Source organism: Cyprinus carpio, chromosome B14 (assembly GCF_018340385.1).
Source record: "Cyprinus carpio isolate SPL01 chromosome B14, ASM1834038v1, whole genome shotgun sequence".
NCBI lineage: Eukaryota > Metazoa > Chordata > Actinopteri > Cypriniformes > Cyprinidae > Cyprinus > Cyprinus carpio.
This window is the reverse complement of record NC_056610.1, coordinates 18060179-18077699: the sequence shown is the minus strand read 5'-3', so window position 1 is coordinate 18077699 and position 17521 is coordinate 18060179.

Sequence of the window (17521 nt, the reverse complement as noted above, 5' to 3'; positions counted from 1 at the left end):
CAACCTCCTGTTTTAATTGACAATATTTGAGGTTAAGGTAATTGAGGTGGCCCTAGTGTGCACAGCATCAGGAATGAGACACTAAAGGGAGACCTCCTCGGATGGCTGCTAATAAAGAAGCCATAGCTAATCTTTTAAACAAACATTCATACTCAACTAACAAGTCTACTTGCTGTCACATCATACATTATGTATATTTTTCCACCTCACTTTTGACTTTCAGTGCGCTCTTGAGTTGAGTTCAAATCCAAACACATCTCCTTCTCTTCCCTTCTTGAGTAACTTTAATTAGCAGGGGTCTCAGATAGCGCCTCTCACAAGGGGAGATGGGCTAAATTCTCAAAACAAACAGAGCCACACTGGCTTCCCGTTCTGTGTCTTTTCATCTCCTCCTGGCTGGCCCGGGCAGCCAGTGGCACAGAGCAGCAGAAGGGGGCCACACATGGTGTAAGTAAACACTCATAATTGCATTAGATCCCCCCCTGTGAATATGTAATGCCTTCTCAATACCAGAGTGCTAGGGGACAGATCCTTCACTTTTTTCTCAGTACAAAGACCTTCTCCTCGCATGAGAACTTGCCACGCAAATTTGCAAAGAAAATCAGAGATTTAAATGGTCAATTCAGATGGGGTGTGGATTATTTCAGCTTTTTAAAAGAGTGCTGAAAGGAATAGTTCACCTGGGGGTGAACTATCCCTTTAAGTCATTTTAGTAGCTTCGCTAATTAGATGCAAGATCATTAGATGCTAATTAATAGGCCAGAAAGATTCTGAAAATGTTTTAGAAAGAAGATACTTATGCCCAACAAAGCTGCATTTATCTGATCAAAAATACTGTAATATGGTGAAAACTCATTACAACTTAAAAGTAACTGTTTTCTATTTTAATATATTTTAATGTCACATGATCCTTCAGACATCATACTAATATGCTGATTTGATGATCAAGAATCATGTCTTATTTTCAAACTTTTTTTGCTGCTTTATATTTTTGTGGAACTTGTTATGCATATAAATGTAAAAATAACAGCATTTAATTGAAATAGAAATCTTTTGTAATAGAATGTCTCTTCTGATCAATTTAATGCATCATGGCTGAATAAAAGTACTAAATAAAATGTAAATATATATATATATATATATATAAATATATATATATATATATATGAATACAATTTCTTTCATATTTAAAAAAATAATTACATTTTCTTTAATTAAATAAAATGTACTGACTCCAAACTTTTGAACGGTAGACAGGCAGCATTTTTACTTATTTATACTTTTTTAGAAAACTCTTCTTCATAATTCAAACTTACAACAAATCAGCCCTAAAACAAACATAATGTAGGCTTTATGCAAAGGCATAGATGCAGTTTTGTGAGTAAGATCAGAGAAAAACTAAGTAAACACCAATCCAACGCTGAGAGGCCTCATCACAACACAAAGCTGATGAGGGCATGAAAAGCATGGGCTGTATTGTTTGTGCGAGAGTGGTTTAATCTGTGAGACGCTGAGGTTTGTGTCAGAAAAGATAAACATGCCCCATATCCTCTCTGTGATAGGAGCTTTATTGGGTACTCTGGAGCTCAGAGTGGAAAGCCGAGCTTATGTATGTGCCTTTAGGAAAAGCTCAAAACCAGCTTGCATGGCACTAAAAACATGAATTTCCCTTGATTTGGAGACCTCTATGTCTTTTAGCCTCTTTGTTCAAACTGATAAGAAGGGTTATCAACATAAGCTAGCAGATTCAGGTATTTTCAAAAGAGCTGAAGCTACTTTTTTCAATGAATTGGTGTGTAGTGTGACAAAAATTGTTGTTGTTTATGCACGAAAGGGACAATGTTTGGCTGGTTAGCATGACCGTGTCAGGTCTTACCGGTAAAAGTCTTCACATTATGTGGGCTAAAACAACCTTTTTCCATTGACGCCCATTCACACTGTATATTCTGACTAAAAAAATATAAAAAAATCAAGCAGCATACAGCATTGCTCTCATAAATAAATCAATGCAATTAATTATTTGTAGTTAATTTCAAACCAGTAGTTAGACTGTAATTTAACCAATTTAAAATATGTGAAGCTTGACAAAAGTTTCAAATTACACAACTGTTCAAACATCAGTTTTTTTTTTTTTTTTTTTAAGGAAGTTTTGGTGCTCAAGGAACATTATTATTATTATTATTATTATTATTATTATTATTAATGTTGAAAATTGTCATGCTGCTTAATATTTGAATATTAAACTGTGACAGTCTATTTTATGATTCTTTGATGAATAGATTTCAGCATATTATGTGATGTTTTTAGATGCATTACTTTTCAAAAGTGTGGGGTCAGTAAGAGTTTTATTTAAAAAAAAGAAAAAAAAGAAAAAAAGCAACAACTCTAAGAGTTATTTTATTTGTCTTTTTTAAGCAATCTTTAAAAAAAATCATTAACAATAAATCAATCTACAAAAAATAAATCATTTAAAATGACAATGAACATGCATTACACTGACATATCGTTCCATATTACCATGAAATTTAAAATTCATGTGATCACAATCAATGAATCCTGTGCTTTGAGGTGCCTTTCTCTTGTTGGAGCCATATGACTGAGTGCCCCACCCATCCTGTTTGGAGCTCAGGAGGATTTGAGTTTTAATCCAGCCATGCTGGCCCTAAGGGTAACTCCCACCCAGCAGTGCCCCCATATCTGCCCCAACAGGCTCAGAGCTCACCTGGCGAGACCCGGCCTCAAAAACACGCAAGAGGCCTTATGTCAATCAAAAGGATCTGGGACGAGGTCAGAGTTGCATGTCTGGGAAGCTGGTTTTCACAAGATGATGTGTGGTTATGATTGCTGTGAATGTTTACCTTGAGGCCTGTTAAGTTGGCAGAGGCTGAAACCTGTACAAAACTGTTCTTCTGGTTAGACACTGTACATCCGTTACTGTGGCAACACTGAAGAGCTACAGCCTCGTTGGAACGTAGCATTAAGTCGACTGTGTGTGGGCGGCCGGTGGTGAGCATGTCTTATGGAAGGCTTACATAATGGAAGCTCCTCAAGCACCACAGCCTTGGCCCTCAGCCCTAAAGCCACCCACAGAGAGGTGTGCTTAATTGCTGTTGCACTGGGCGTTAATTACCTGAGTCACTGTTTTTTTTTTTCTTTTTTTTTTAAAGAACTCTAACAGAGATGTTTAAAAAATATCACAACTAATTACTGAAATGGCCTTGGACTATACTCCTTCGAATAAGAACAAGGGTAGATAATGACTGATCCCTTATAAAAATAAAAAATAAAAAAATAAAAAAACAGAACAGAAATGGAAGAGATACCTTTCTGATAATACACTGTATTGTGCTATACGGGTTTTCTCTTCCTTTTTTTCTTTCTCTCTTTCTTTCTTTCTTTCTTTCTTTCTTTCTTTCTTTCTTAAAGCATACAGTAAATATACACTACTGATTTTTTTTTTTTTCAAGAAATAAATACTATTATTCAGCAAGGACACATTAATCTGATCAAAGTAAAAACATTTATAATGTTAGAAAATATTTCTTTTTTATATAAATTCTGTTCTTTTGAACTTTCTATCACTCAAAGAATTCTGGAAAAAGGTATTATGCCTTCCACAAAATTTATAAACTACACAACTATCTTCAACTCTGATCATAATAATAAATGTTACTTGAGCAGCAAACCAGCATAATATAATAATTTCTTCAGGACAATATGAAGACTGACAATGAAGACTGGAGTAATGATGCTGAAAATTCAGCTTTGCCATCACAGGAATAAATTATATAGTTAAAAAAAAAAAAATTAAAACAGGAAAATTACATATTTTTTATTTTTATTTAACACAAATATTACTGTTTTTAATACTTTGTATCTGTTCCTTTCAATTATTATTAATATTATTAATTGTTTTTGAATAAATATCGTTTTTTTATGTTTTTGAAAGAAGAGGCTTTACCAATCCCCAAACATTTTGAACAGTAATGTATATAAAAACATATTACAATATGCACATAATAATAACATGCAATATTTTTAAGTTTAAATCTTAGATGCCTAACCATATAGCTTTGCATAATTACAATTTAATAAATAGTCCAATTAGCTCCATATTTTTTGAAAGCATTTCTGTTCTGTTTCTTTGAACTTCTGAAATTCTCTCTAACATTTAAAAGTACTATCTGCACTTAAAATGCAGATAGACTTAAACCTTCACACTCAATTGTTTTCACTTTTCCAAAAGTGTGTGTGTGTGTTACCTAGTTATGTGATCGGTGTTTTTCATTTCTTTACACCACACGGGGGAGCTAATGTGCAGAAAATCAAACAAGCAACCTTTAGAAAGGCCATTCTCATGGAGTAATGATGAAAATGTTGCCTGTGGGATTGAAAGAAAGAGAAATAAAAGAAAAACAATAAGAGGATGCTGCACTTGAAAATATATGTCACACTATATGGTAGACATATACAAGAAGCGAGTGCGTTTGAGCACTGTGAAGGATTCATTCAATTTTCCAAAGCTTAGGACCTCGGAAATCACAGATGGAAAAAAAAAGATTTTTTTTTTGTTGTCCTTATGGGCATATGTGTGCGTGTGTGTGTGAAAACTGAAATATGGTGTGTCATTATTTTACCCTGTTTCAGTTCCAACTTTTGACAGGATAATAATGTCAGCCAAACTACACAGATGGAGTGTAGCACACAAACAATGGGGAAAGTAAATGTCAAACTCCAAAGTGTGAGCAATCAGACTGCTTGACTTTTACAGTAATCTCGAAATGGCCTGTTCTCCCCGTCTGCATGTATAACCTGAGTGCAGCGTTCGGTGGAGGAGTGTCAAAGAGGTCATTTATCATGTTCCAGCAGTCCAGTATTAATGCTTTGAAATTCTGCCACAGCACAGTGAGTTACAGGCTCTGTGAATTATATCTTCATGCTAGAAGTAAAGATATGCTTAAAAATCTTCATCCTGGAAAAAATATTATAAACTTTTATGACACCGAGGCGTGGGTTCAATGAAACCACTATAAATCTCCCATCATTCTGAACCAAAAAACAGCACCATGCCTTCACCAGATGACTCCATCAGGGCTGTGTGTTCATACAGACGAATCCCTGGGTAATTCACACAAGGCCTAAAAGCCGGAAATCTGAGGTTATTTTTTCTTTCATTTTCTGTTTTAGATTTTGTCTTTCCTTTTTTCGCCTGTAGAGGAAGTAAAGGACCAAAGATTCACTTTCAGGCCAATAAAAGTCCTTTGTTGCTGGAATCAATAAGCACACCATGAGTAAAATATAGTTTCAAAGGCTGTAAATAATCACATAGAATTTACTGACGGGTTTCTAATAAAATCTCTGGATGATTAAAATGGTGATTTAAAGCATGTCAGACTGATGACTTAATCAAAACCTAGTAAAGGTTTCTAGCCATTCAAAATGAGTGTAGATAACATTAGACACTTGACAGACTACAAGTGTCCTTTTATTTGTGCTACACCTGCTAGCTTCTCTCAGTCGCTAATGGCAGGCTGACAGATTGACTTCAGCATGAAAAATGCTAAGCAAAGAGACAAGTCTCAGGTTTATGCACTGAGCCAATTCATTAGGAAGGGGAGATGTACAAATCAAAGAAGGTAGGGGTCTTGTATCTTTCTTGACTATTTTAGGTTTACGATGAGAGGTTATTTTAAAGAGCATGAAGTCAGATTGCCACAGTGGAGGAACATGACCTTTCTGTGCACACACTCACGGCCTCCACCTCCCCATGCTTCAGTCTGCCACAAACGCTAACAAATCTTCCTTTGATGCTGGGTGAGTAAAGACACATACCACAGATGTTTGAACACAGGGAATGTTGATGCATATTATAACTGACATGTGATATGAAACATGGATACTGATCATATACAACAATGCAAGGCGATTTGGGACTCCTCATGTTGTCAGTTTATTAATGTGATGGCCCTATAGATGTGCACTCAAAACATCGCCTCATTGAAGAAAAACCCAGGGCTTTAGCTCCGGTAACAGTTCCCCTCTGTCAGATTACAATGCTCTGATTCCAGATCCAAGGTTTATCTTTTGCAAATAACTGTGAAATTGCTTGGCACAAAGTCCTTTCACTCAATAAGCTTTAAATAAGATGTCAAGTGTGGCTTCAGTTGGTGGCTATAGCTAGCTGGTTGGCAGGGCCGGCTGAATTTGAACAGGGATTCCACCGAGGTCTGCTGGCTGGAGACTCTAAACACTCTAAAAATGGATTAGCCCGGACCCTCGGACCCACTAATGCATTCTGGCCACGAACCTTTTCGACATCTCTGCCTCACAACGGCTAGAAGATGGTGGAGCAGTTATAATGTTTTGGTGGAATCTGCACATTATTTGTATTAGTACTTTAAAAAAAATTTCCCAGAGGAATCTCAACAGGCTGTTATCCAGGAAAAAGTTTTGAACCAAAGGTCCAAATAACAGTTACATAACCACATGAGCTGTTACATTTCATTCTGTTCTTTATAGGATTTGTCTGATCAACAAACACAGAAGTAGAAAACCACCTCAATGCAGTGCGGTGCCCTACATCCTATATAATAATCTTGAATTAAAAAAAAAAAAAAAAAAAAAAAAAAAACGACCGGAGAAATAAATTTAAAGTACAAGCTGCTTTAGATAAAGATAACTCACAGCTATGATGATTTTGCAGAATTTCTAAAAAATAAATGTATAGTAAAGCAATAAACAAATTGCAGGCTTATAAATCTGATCAATACTAAAAAAAAACTAAAAAAAAATGTTTTTAATATTTATATTTGCTATTTTACAGTGTCCATTTAAAAATACATGCATAATTTATATTTCTATGAAAATATAGAAATATTAACATTTATTAAAAATAGAAAAAATATAAAATATCAATTTATGTTATTTATAACGTTTCAAGTAGAAGGATTTTGAGAATAGAATGAGATCAAAGGGGAGCAAAGAAAACTATTTTCTAACTGTAGAAGCACCTAAATTTCAGATTTATTATTATTATTATTATTATTATTATTTATTTATTTATTTGTGGCAAAAATTTTAATATTTTACATATTTTGAAAAGCCTATCACGGAATTCCAATGAAACAGCCGCATTCACTCATTCATATTCAGTTTCTCTTTCACACACAAGCTAACCTAAACAAAATAGCACAGAGGATGATCAGTGATCCCTGGTAAGCCACATTCAATCGCTCTTAAATGGGTCTCGCTTCCTAGCAAAGGAATCAGAGAAAACCTTTAAGTCACCAACTAATTCTTGTTTCAGTTGTCTGGCAAAAAAAAAAAAAAAAAAAAAAAAAAAAACTCTTCTGTGCTACAACTTAATACCAGACAGGATCATGCTGAGAGGCAAGAGTGGAATCAGTCTTCAGCACAGAAACCAGACCTGAGCTTTTGCTCTCCATTTTGTTCCGCCCATTCTCTGTTTCTTTCACTCTTTTGTGCTTTGCCAAGTCCTGCAGCAACCAGAACCAAACCTTTTGCAAGCGCACACCCACCCACCTCCTAAAGTCAGGTTACCACACGCATTTGAAGAAAGGAGATGTGGAAAATGACATTTCCTTGAACCACCCAACCCCCTCCCGGCCCGCATATATATACACACACAAACACAAGAACTGCCACACATGACCCCCTCCCCAAATCTCTAATCCAATCAATGAGGCCTTAGCAGTCTAATAAAGTGCTGCTCTCATGGTGGAACTTTATCCCTGCAGCTGTGCCGACCCGTTCTCCGGCCAGACCAGGCTCTCCCTCTTTCCTCTGATCACACATTTCAATATGAATGGAGCCAATAAGGAGGTGGATTAGGGGCTGGTTACTCTGTAAATCCCGGGCCGGCTTTGATGCCCCTGCCGGGTTTGGCCGCCCAGGCCCCCAGTCAAACGGGCAGCCGGCTCTGCCACCTGGCTCAGCCTGCTCGTTCTGTTTGCTCATATGCACTGATTAAACATGGCATGGCTTGCGTGGCTGCACCGGGCACCAGATGGCGCCGTGGTAGCTTTGCCCGAATGAGCAGGTGGAGGCGGGGCAGGCGGTGCTGGCTGACACTGGCACACATGGTGCGGGCACAGACCTCTGCCAACCTAAGGATGGCAGGGAGAACGGCAAACATTCCTGTCCCATAGTAAACTACTGTTCCTGCACATACACGCACACACAAACAGGGGTGTCGTTACTTCCCCGTTCCCACAACATCTGATTCCTAACTCCTTCCATCCTCTTATGGCTCTGTGAGCTTTGTGTGTAACAGAGCTATTGCTGATTAATATTTGTTTTTCCTCTTTTGGGACGGAGCGGGACCCAGCTGATCCTGGGAGACGTCCTAATCCCCACAAGATCCGTGCCAACAAGGGGCATCATTTCGTTCCCAACAGGGGGTCAAGATGTCTGTAATGAGGCAGGCAGGGCAAACCGTCAAGTTTTAGAGCTTAAAAGTGTCGAGGAAAAGAGAAAGTAAAGTTAGGCTAACTTGCAGAGAATTTTTCCACAAATGTTTGGGATTTGAATATGAAACTTGGAGTTCTTGGAGTCTAGTCTTTCAGTCTGATTTTATTTTCATGCTCACCGAGACTAGTGAAAAATGGAACAAAGGAATTACTGTAGGTTGGGATATTGAATTTGACAGCTCTTTCACCCTCTCTCTCTTACACACACATTGTGGCATTATAAACGGAGATGGATATGACCGGTGTAGTTTGTGTATATATGAGAAAAAAAAAGGTTGTGCTGTTTAACGTTTCAGAGGTTGTAAAAACACAGCTGTTTAAAACCACACAAACTCCTTGGTTGTGGTCTATGGTTTATCCACCAAGGAAAAGTGACGTGACATACGTGACATACAGCCAAGTATAGTGATCCATACTCAGAATTCGTTCTCTGCATTTAACCCATCCAAAGTGCACACACACAGCAGTGAACACACATCCGGAGCAGTGGTCAGCCATTTATGCTGCAGTGCCCGGGGAGCAGTTGGGGGATTGGTGCCTTGCTCAAGGGCACCTCAGTCGTGGTATTGCCGGCACGAGACTCGAACCCACAACCTTAGGGTTAGGAGTCAAACTCTCTAACCACTAGGCCAAAACTTTTTGCATATAAAAAGTGTTTTTTCTATGATTTTACAATAAAGTTTAGATGTACATTATAAAATTATTTATATACTATAAACATTATGTAACAAAAATATAATTATATAATATTTTTCATATAAAAAAGATTCACTTAAGAAGGTATTTGTGAGCAAATGGACACCGTGTTGGTAAATAAAACAGACAGCAATGCAATTAATTATGGATGCAGTCTGGTGCAACTTGGTTTGGGTCCAAAAGGCATTGTACAGGTGTTGATTTTAGCAGTACACGGCAGTAAGTATATATTCACGGAAGACTAAACAAATCTGCTTGTTGTTATGATTCTGAAAAAAAAAAAAAGTGGTTTGCAGATGATTTACATCATCCGTCTTTTATATTTTAATAAAAGTATATGTATATTTATATCTAATTATGTTTTTCACAAATTTATTTTTTCCAAACGTGAAAATCTGGATTGTTTCATGGACAGAATTATTGTGCTAATCCTTTGTGAACAGCAAACGCAATACATGACCTTAATATAATTTATGCACTTTAAGAGTACGAGTAGCCAAGCCATTTATAATAATAATGACACTGTTTGGATCATATCATGAAAACACTGCTATTTCACACACACACACACACACACACACACACACACACACACACACACACACACACACACACACACACACACACACACACACACACACACACACACACACACACCCACACACACACACACACCTGTAAATCCAGAATCATATCTTCACTGTGGTGCGCTGCTGATATCGTTGGCTTTTAATGTGCTTATTTATATTTATGGCCGACTTCTCTTGACCCAGTGAAACAAACGTGATGGCAAGGATGACCTGGCTTATTGAATGTGTTACTACAAGTCTAATGTGTGTTTGTGTGTGCGGTGCCTGACACGGAAGGCAGTCTGTGTGGGAGAGGGCCAAATGTTGGAAGCAGCTTTTAGCTCTCCATAAAGTTGTCTAATGAACGGCGCCAAACATCAGGACGGCCACACAAATTACTCTTCTTCCTGCCAAATCCCTCTTTCACAGTTCAGCTTATTTTGTGCTTGTGCTGTTCAGAGATTTCCTTCATGTTTTTTTTTGTTTGTTTTTCCACTGTTGCCTCAAAATGTCATTCATGTAATTTAAGATATTTCATATAAATTATAAGTATAAAGAAAACACATTTGTATCAAATATATTCTTTTTGTTTAATAATTTGCTTGAAAATAAATAAATTAATAAATAAACAATCCCCCACTTCCTCCAAATAAATTTGTTTCCAAAATGTGGTCCAAATATATTTTGGGGCACTGTATTACTCAATACATTATCTGACACCAAAAACAAAATGCTTTTAGTTACTTTTAGTATATTAAGCTATAAAAAGGCAATATAATCATCAACAGCAATAAAAACAAACAAATATTATCAGTTGGCCCCCAAAAAAACCATACCTGAAGCATATCTTTGTACCATAATCACATATGACAGGTTCTTTCACTCCCAGATTTCTTTACTTGATCTGCCATATCTCATGCATTCATAGAGGGTTTTACATACTGTGTAGGCCTATTCCCTTCTTCACTCCATTTGTGTTGTGATAAGAGCAACTTCCTGGATTAGAGAGGTAGCTGTGATGTCTCTCCAGAGAGCCTGTTTGTTTGGGTAAGACAGCTCGTTCATTACAACTCAGGATGGGGGAGGATGGGAAAGCAACCTGTCTCCCAGATACTGCAGGACCCAAGCCAACACTTGCATCAGATATCTGGCTCTTTATAGGATCGTTAGGATGCTGCAATGTGTTACCTTAACTATGACATTATTTCAGCTGTTTTGGCATTTGTTAAGCTGATCTTAAATTTATTGAGCATGAGGGAGAAAATGTGTGAAAACAGAAGATAACATTAAATATTATAGAAAATAAATGTTATTTCCATGTTATTTTAAACAATTGTACTGTACCACATACACGTATTTGTACCACATACTGTATGTTCCATTTCATTTTCTCTTTCACATAATTTGTTAAAACCACTGTCCCAAGGTGATGGCTCAAACTTTTATATAAATTAATATACTAGAAAGAGAGAATTGATATAAATAAATAAATAAAAGTCCTTAAATAAGGAATTTAATTTTATTTGAAGTTGAATGACATAACGATACTACTACTACTATTACTACTAATGTTTAGCTGTTAAGCTTTGCCGTATACTCAAGAATTAGTGTGGTTTGATAAAATTGCAACAAAAGTCAGAAATAAAGAGTGACACATAATGAAACTTTATTTTAATTTAGTCTTTTTTTAAAATTTACATTATGTTTTGCATATTAAATTTTTTAAAACAATTTTTACAATACATTTTAAATGTATAAAATTATTTTCATATACATATGTTTTTCATAGAAAGTAATAATAATTATTATTCTTTTAATAATGTTTCATTTTTTAAGTAATTTTTTGCTTTCCTCAAGAATTAGTGTGGTTTGCTAAATTTTTTTATTTTTTTTAAGTGTGAAAACATATTACAGATTAGAGTTTTAAAAACAAAACATTATTATTATTACAGGTAAATGCTTTAACTTAATTATTTGGAAACATGCAGGGAATTAATTAATGTCTAAAGTATTCCACTTAATGTGAAACGTCTTTACCACATCACTTCCAATCATGTAGGATTACTTTTAGGCCAAAATCATGCAGCCACATAATGAACTGCATTTTAACATTCTACAGGTGCTTCTCAATAAATTAGAATGTCAAGGTAAAGTTAATTTATTTCAGTAATTCAACTCAAATTGTGAAACTCATGTATTAAATAAATTCAATGCACACAGACTGAAGTAGTTTAAGTCTTCGGTTCTTTTAATTGTGATGATTTTGGCTAACATTTAACAAAAACCCACCAATTCACTATCTCAACAAATTATAATATGGTGACATGCCAATCAGCTAATCAACTCAAAAACCTGCAAAGGTTTCCTAAGCCTTCAAAATGGTCTCAGATAATCATTGACACCCTTCACAAGGAGGCTAAGCCACAAAAATCAATTGCCAAAGAAGCTGGCTGTTCACAGAGTGCTGTATCCAAGCATGTTAACAGAAAGTTGAATGGAACGAAAAAGTGTGGAAGAAAAAGATGCACAACCAAGCGAGAAGGAACCGCAGCCTTATGAGGATTGTCCAACAAACTTGATTCAAGAATTTGAGTGAACTTCACAAGGAATGGACTGAGGCTGGGGTCAAGGCATCAAGAGCCACCACACACACAGGAATTTGGCTACAGTTGTCGTATTCCTCTTGTTAAGCCACTCCTGAACCACAGACAACGTCAGAGGCGTCTTACCTGGTCTAAGGAGAAGAAGAACTGGACTGTTGCCCAGTGGTCCAAAGTCCTCTTTTCAGATGAGAGCAAGTTTTTTATTTCATTTGGAAACCAAGGTCCTAGAGTCAGGAGGAAGGGTGGAGAAGCTCATAGCCCAAGTTACTTGAAGTCCAGTGTTAAGTTTCCACAGTCTGTGATGATTTGGGGTGCAATGTCATCTGCTGGTATTGGTCCATTGTGTTTTTTGAAAACCAAAGTCACTGCACCCGTTTACCAAGAAATTTTGGAGCACTTCATGCTTCCTTCTGCTGACGAGCTTTTTGAAGAAGCTGATTTCATTTTCCAGCAGAATTTGGCACCTGTCCATACTGCCAAAAGCACCAAAAGTTGGTTAAATGACCATGGTGTTGGTGTGCTTGACTGGCCAGCAAACTCACCAGACCTGAACCCCATACAGAATCTATGGGGTATTGTCAAGAGAAAAATGAGAAACGAGACCAAAAAATGCAGATGAGCCGAAGGCCACTGTCAAAGAAACCTGGGCTTCCATACCACCTCAGCAGTGCCACAAACTGATTACCTCCACGCCACGCCGAATTGAGGCAGTAATTAAAGCAAAAGGAGCTCCTACCAAGTATTGAGTACATGTACAGTAAATGAACATACTTTCCAAAAGACCAACAATTCACTAAAACATTTTTTTTTTATTGGTCTTATGAAATATTCTAATTTGTTGAGACAAAATCATCACAATTAAAAGAACCAAAGACTTAAACTACTTCAGTCTGTGTGCATTGTATTTATTTAATACATGAGTTTCACAATCTGAGTTGAATTACTGAAATAAATTAACTTTTCGTTGACATTCTAATTTATTGAGAAGCACCTGTACATACACAAACAGAGACCGGGAAAGAAAGAAAAAGGAAGAAATTGAGTAAGGGTGAGGGTTTCATCTTTGCTCTGAATGCCACTTAATCCTTTAAATGCTTGTTATCAGCAAAGAAATTAGAAATCATCCTCTGACAACTCTACAGATGCTTGTGCTCATGTTTGACAGAGTATGACTCAAGCTTGTCTTTTACAAGTAGTTTTTCAATGAAATGTGTAAAATATGTAAAGGTTATCAGCAAAAAGATACTTAGATGGAAGCAAGAACCACAGATAAAACCCAGGGTGGTGAGATGAGGAGGTGTTAAAAAATAACTGACTAACTGTATACACTACAGTCTGCTATTACATACTGTACTTTTGTCACTTTAGCATTTGAAGGGAATCAAAATAGTGCCCCCTTAATCAACTGCACATAGAAAGAGAGAGAAACATGCTTTGCCCTTTGACTTATAAATTACACTAGGCAAAAAAAAAGAAAGCACCTTGCACAATAAGCACTTCTACAGTCCACACAGCCCTTCACAGCACGTATGTCAAACCACAGCCCTTCCTCCAATGTGGCCAATCAGAGACGGGCCCCAGAGGTCACCTGGCTCAACAGGCTAATCCTAAATTTGGTGTGTAGATTAGTGTTCTCAGCCTTGCCGCCACTCACACCCAAGCCTGTTAAATCCCGAGGTAAACTCAGGAGCTGCCATAAGTGGGTAGTGTAGCCATGCAGAGTGGATTTAGCAAAATTGGATAATATTTGTTAGCGTCTTGCCAAAGGTGATTAAGGGAGCGGATAAACAGTAATGGGAGTGATTAGCATTTTTCAGCCACTTTTGTGAAGAGCTTGAGGATCTGCAGACGAGTTTGTAAAGCCTCGATCATTAATTGGATGGAATAGATCCACTGTGACATACCTTGTGGTGCCAGTTTACATAAGTTGCCACATAAACACTGAGAGACAAGTAGAAGTGCATTTTTAACAGGATATATTGCTCCTTAACAGTCCATTTAAATTGTACATCACTTTTGAAAATAAATGCATGACTGGGATAATTCTGATTAGACAAGTTAAAACAGTTCATTCAGATCCTTTAATTTTGATTGGATGTCCCATACTGGGTCTTTTCACTGTTACCACTCCGCTTGCTTGTGCGTTCATGACAGATTGTCAGTCAATGCATTACTTGTGGGATTTTTTATTTATTTATTTTATTTATTTATTTTTAATTACTTTTTAAAGCAGTACATAAGACAAAACATACTTAGACAATACCATAAATACAAAACATGTAGAACACAAAATAAGATGTGCTCATGTCGGTATGTGAGGTGTGTGTGTGTGACAATTGTGTTGAGTATGTGTACAATATATCTCTATTATGTATTTCCTAATACATATAGAACAGACTCTTTGTAGAAGGTCAGAGCAGAATGTTTAAAGAGGAGAAGGAAGGAAAAGGGGGAAAAAATAATAATAATAAAATAAAGAAATAAAAAGAAAGAAAGAAAGAAAGAAAGAAAGAAGGGAAAAAATGTAGTGTAACTATCACTTGTTCACTAACTTACACATTAGAAAGAAAGAAAGAAAGAAAGAAAGAAAGAAAGGGGAATACATATTTAAGTGGATTCAAAATATGTGTGGGATTTTTAGTGACTCTTTCTGTTACTTTGCTATACTTGTAGATGACATCAATGATGTTTATATGTGAGTCAATGAATCATTTATTCAAATTGATCTGTTTAAAAACACTGATTTATTCAAAAATAAAACAAGTGAACGTCTTATTGAGTGAGCCATTGACTCATTCAATCAACCGATTCATTCAAAACACTGATTTAATCTGGAATTAAACATGGTTGAGTCACTGAATCATTTATTCAAACAATACGTTCTATAAATATATATATATATATATATATATATATATATATATATATATATATATATATATATATATATATATATATATATATATATATATATATATATATATATATATATATATAATTAGTCCAACAGCTCAAAAATTATTTTATAATGATAATAAATAATTTGACAAATAAATGTGGGCTAAGACATTACACATAAGCATTTCGGATCTAAAACATTAGTATTACTACAGGCAAATGCTTCAACATATTCCTCACTTTCAATTATATAGGCCTTTTGGTGACCCGAGACAGTATTTATGAGAAAGTCATTGAATCATTAATTTGATTTGTTCAAAAACACGATCCATTCAGGATTAAATCATGTTTGCTTACTGAATCATTCATTCAACTGTTCAAATCATTCAAAAAACATTAGTGCTTTGCATAGAGATGCAACCATTCTGCTGTGGCTGCCTTTGGAAGAGTTAGTGGGACAAAAATAAACAATGTTACTCAGCATTAATGTCTTGTTTATTAAACTGTCTCATTGCTTAATTTTAATGAAGGATCATATTCAGTATAGTGGTTGTTTAGTAGCAATAGATCAAGTGGTCACTGCAGGTGGCAGTGTTAATCTTTTATGGTGCAGGCCGGCAAGAGAGAGACCGAGGAATGAGAGAGAGACAAAGTAAGCTTTAGTTCTGTCTGGATCTCATTACTAGCCTTAGCCCCGCAGGGGAAAATGAATTAAAGTAATGAAAACTAACAATAATAATAACAAAGATTATCTGCGTCATCTTGCTTATCAAAACAGAAGTAATGGAGATTTGCCGGGTTTGAGGGCAGAAACAAACAAGCATCAGCTTCAGTCTGTAAGAACACTATAGATAGAAGAACAGAGGGGCTTGCTTTTCCTTCTCTTGTGGTGATCTGTGGAGGAGGGGACAGGGATCTTTGTTATTCCAGCAAAGTTCATGCCCGAGTCAAACTTGGGCCAGTGGGCCAGTCGCACGCTACAGTCATGAGTGGGGGATATCTGAGGGAAAGGGGCAGGTTACAGAAAGGTGAGGAGCATTGAAGAAGATAAGAAAGCATGTTGGGGAGATATGAAGAAGGGAAGGGGAGGAAAGATCTGTGGTGTTTGGTCATCACTGAACCCTGCAGACTCAAAAGCAGCTTGAGGGTCATGACTTAAGGAATGCTGGGAGGGGAAAATGATCTGACAGGATAGCGACCTTATGCTACCCCAACACGTGTCAACTGTCCCGGAGTGAAAAAAACATATGATCAAAATATCTTTCTATGTGTATAAATTCCCGAGGGTCATGTCCAAAAAATATGGTTTATTTATGTTTATATTGTGTGATTGTATTATTGATTTTTTAATTCATATTTACACTACAATTTAAAAGTTTGGTGACTTTTCCAGTTTTTTTTAGAGACGTCTCTTATGCTGACCAAGGCTGCATTTATCTGATTTAAAATAAAGTAAAACAGCTAAATTGTGAAATATTATTACAATTTAAAATAACTGATTTTTTAAATAACGTATTTCAAAATGTAATTTATTCCTGTGATGGCAAAGCTGAATTTTCAGCAGCCATTACTCTAGTCTTCAGTGTTACAGAAATCAGTCAAATAAGTTTAGTTGATACATTATAAATATTTACTGTAACTTTTTTAGTGACAGTTTAAATAACCCTTCTGAATAAAATTATAAATTAATAAAAGAAAAAAAAAACTATCTTCAAAGACAGCATTCCATAAAATATTACCATATTATATATTTTTTTCCTCTTATGCTGATCAGTCCAATTGATCAACCTGAAACATCCTATATTTGATTAAAACCTTGATTAAAATCTGTCATCTCCCCAAACATATTAAGTCCAGTATAAGAACACTGGAAAGGTGCATGATGAGAATTCATATATGAGATAAAGAGGGAGTCTGTCATACCCCTCTCTGAAATTGTTCCTACCACTTTATCAAATTTCCTCTCTGACTGGACAACATTACACATTACTGTCTATGTCTCACTGGGAAGTTATGAGAGTAACTTGAGTAACCGTTATATGTACTGTATGTGTGTGTGTGTGTGTGTGTGTGTGTGTGTGTGTGTGTGTGTGTGTGATTTGTAGAGAGAAATGTGAAAGCGCAGAAGCAGACGGCACATAGCAGGAAGCAGCAGGGTCAGCTTCAGTGTTTTCACAGACACAGAGACAGCAATGTGTGTGTGGACAGAGAAACAGGAGAGGTTTGGAGAAATTGCTAAAACGCTGATATTAGGTTATGTCCCTGG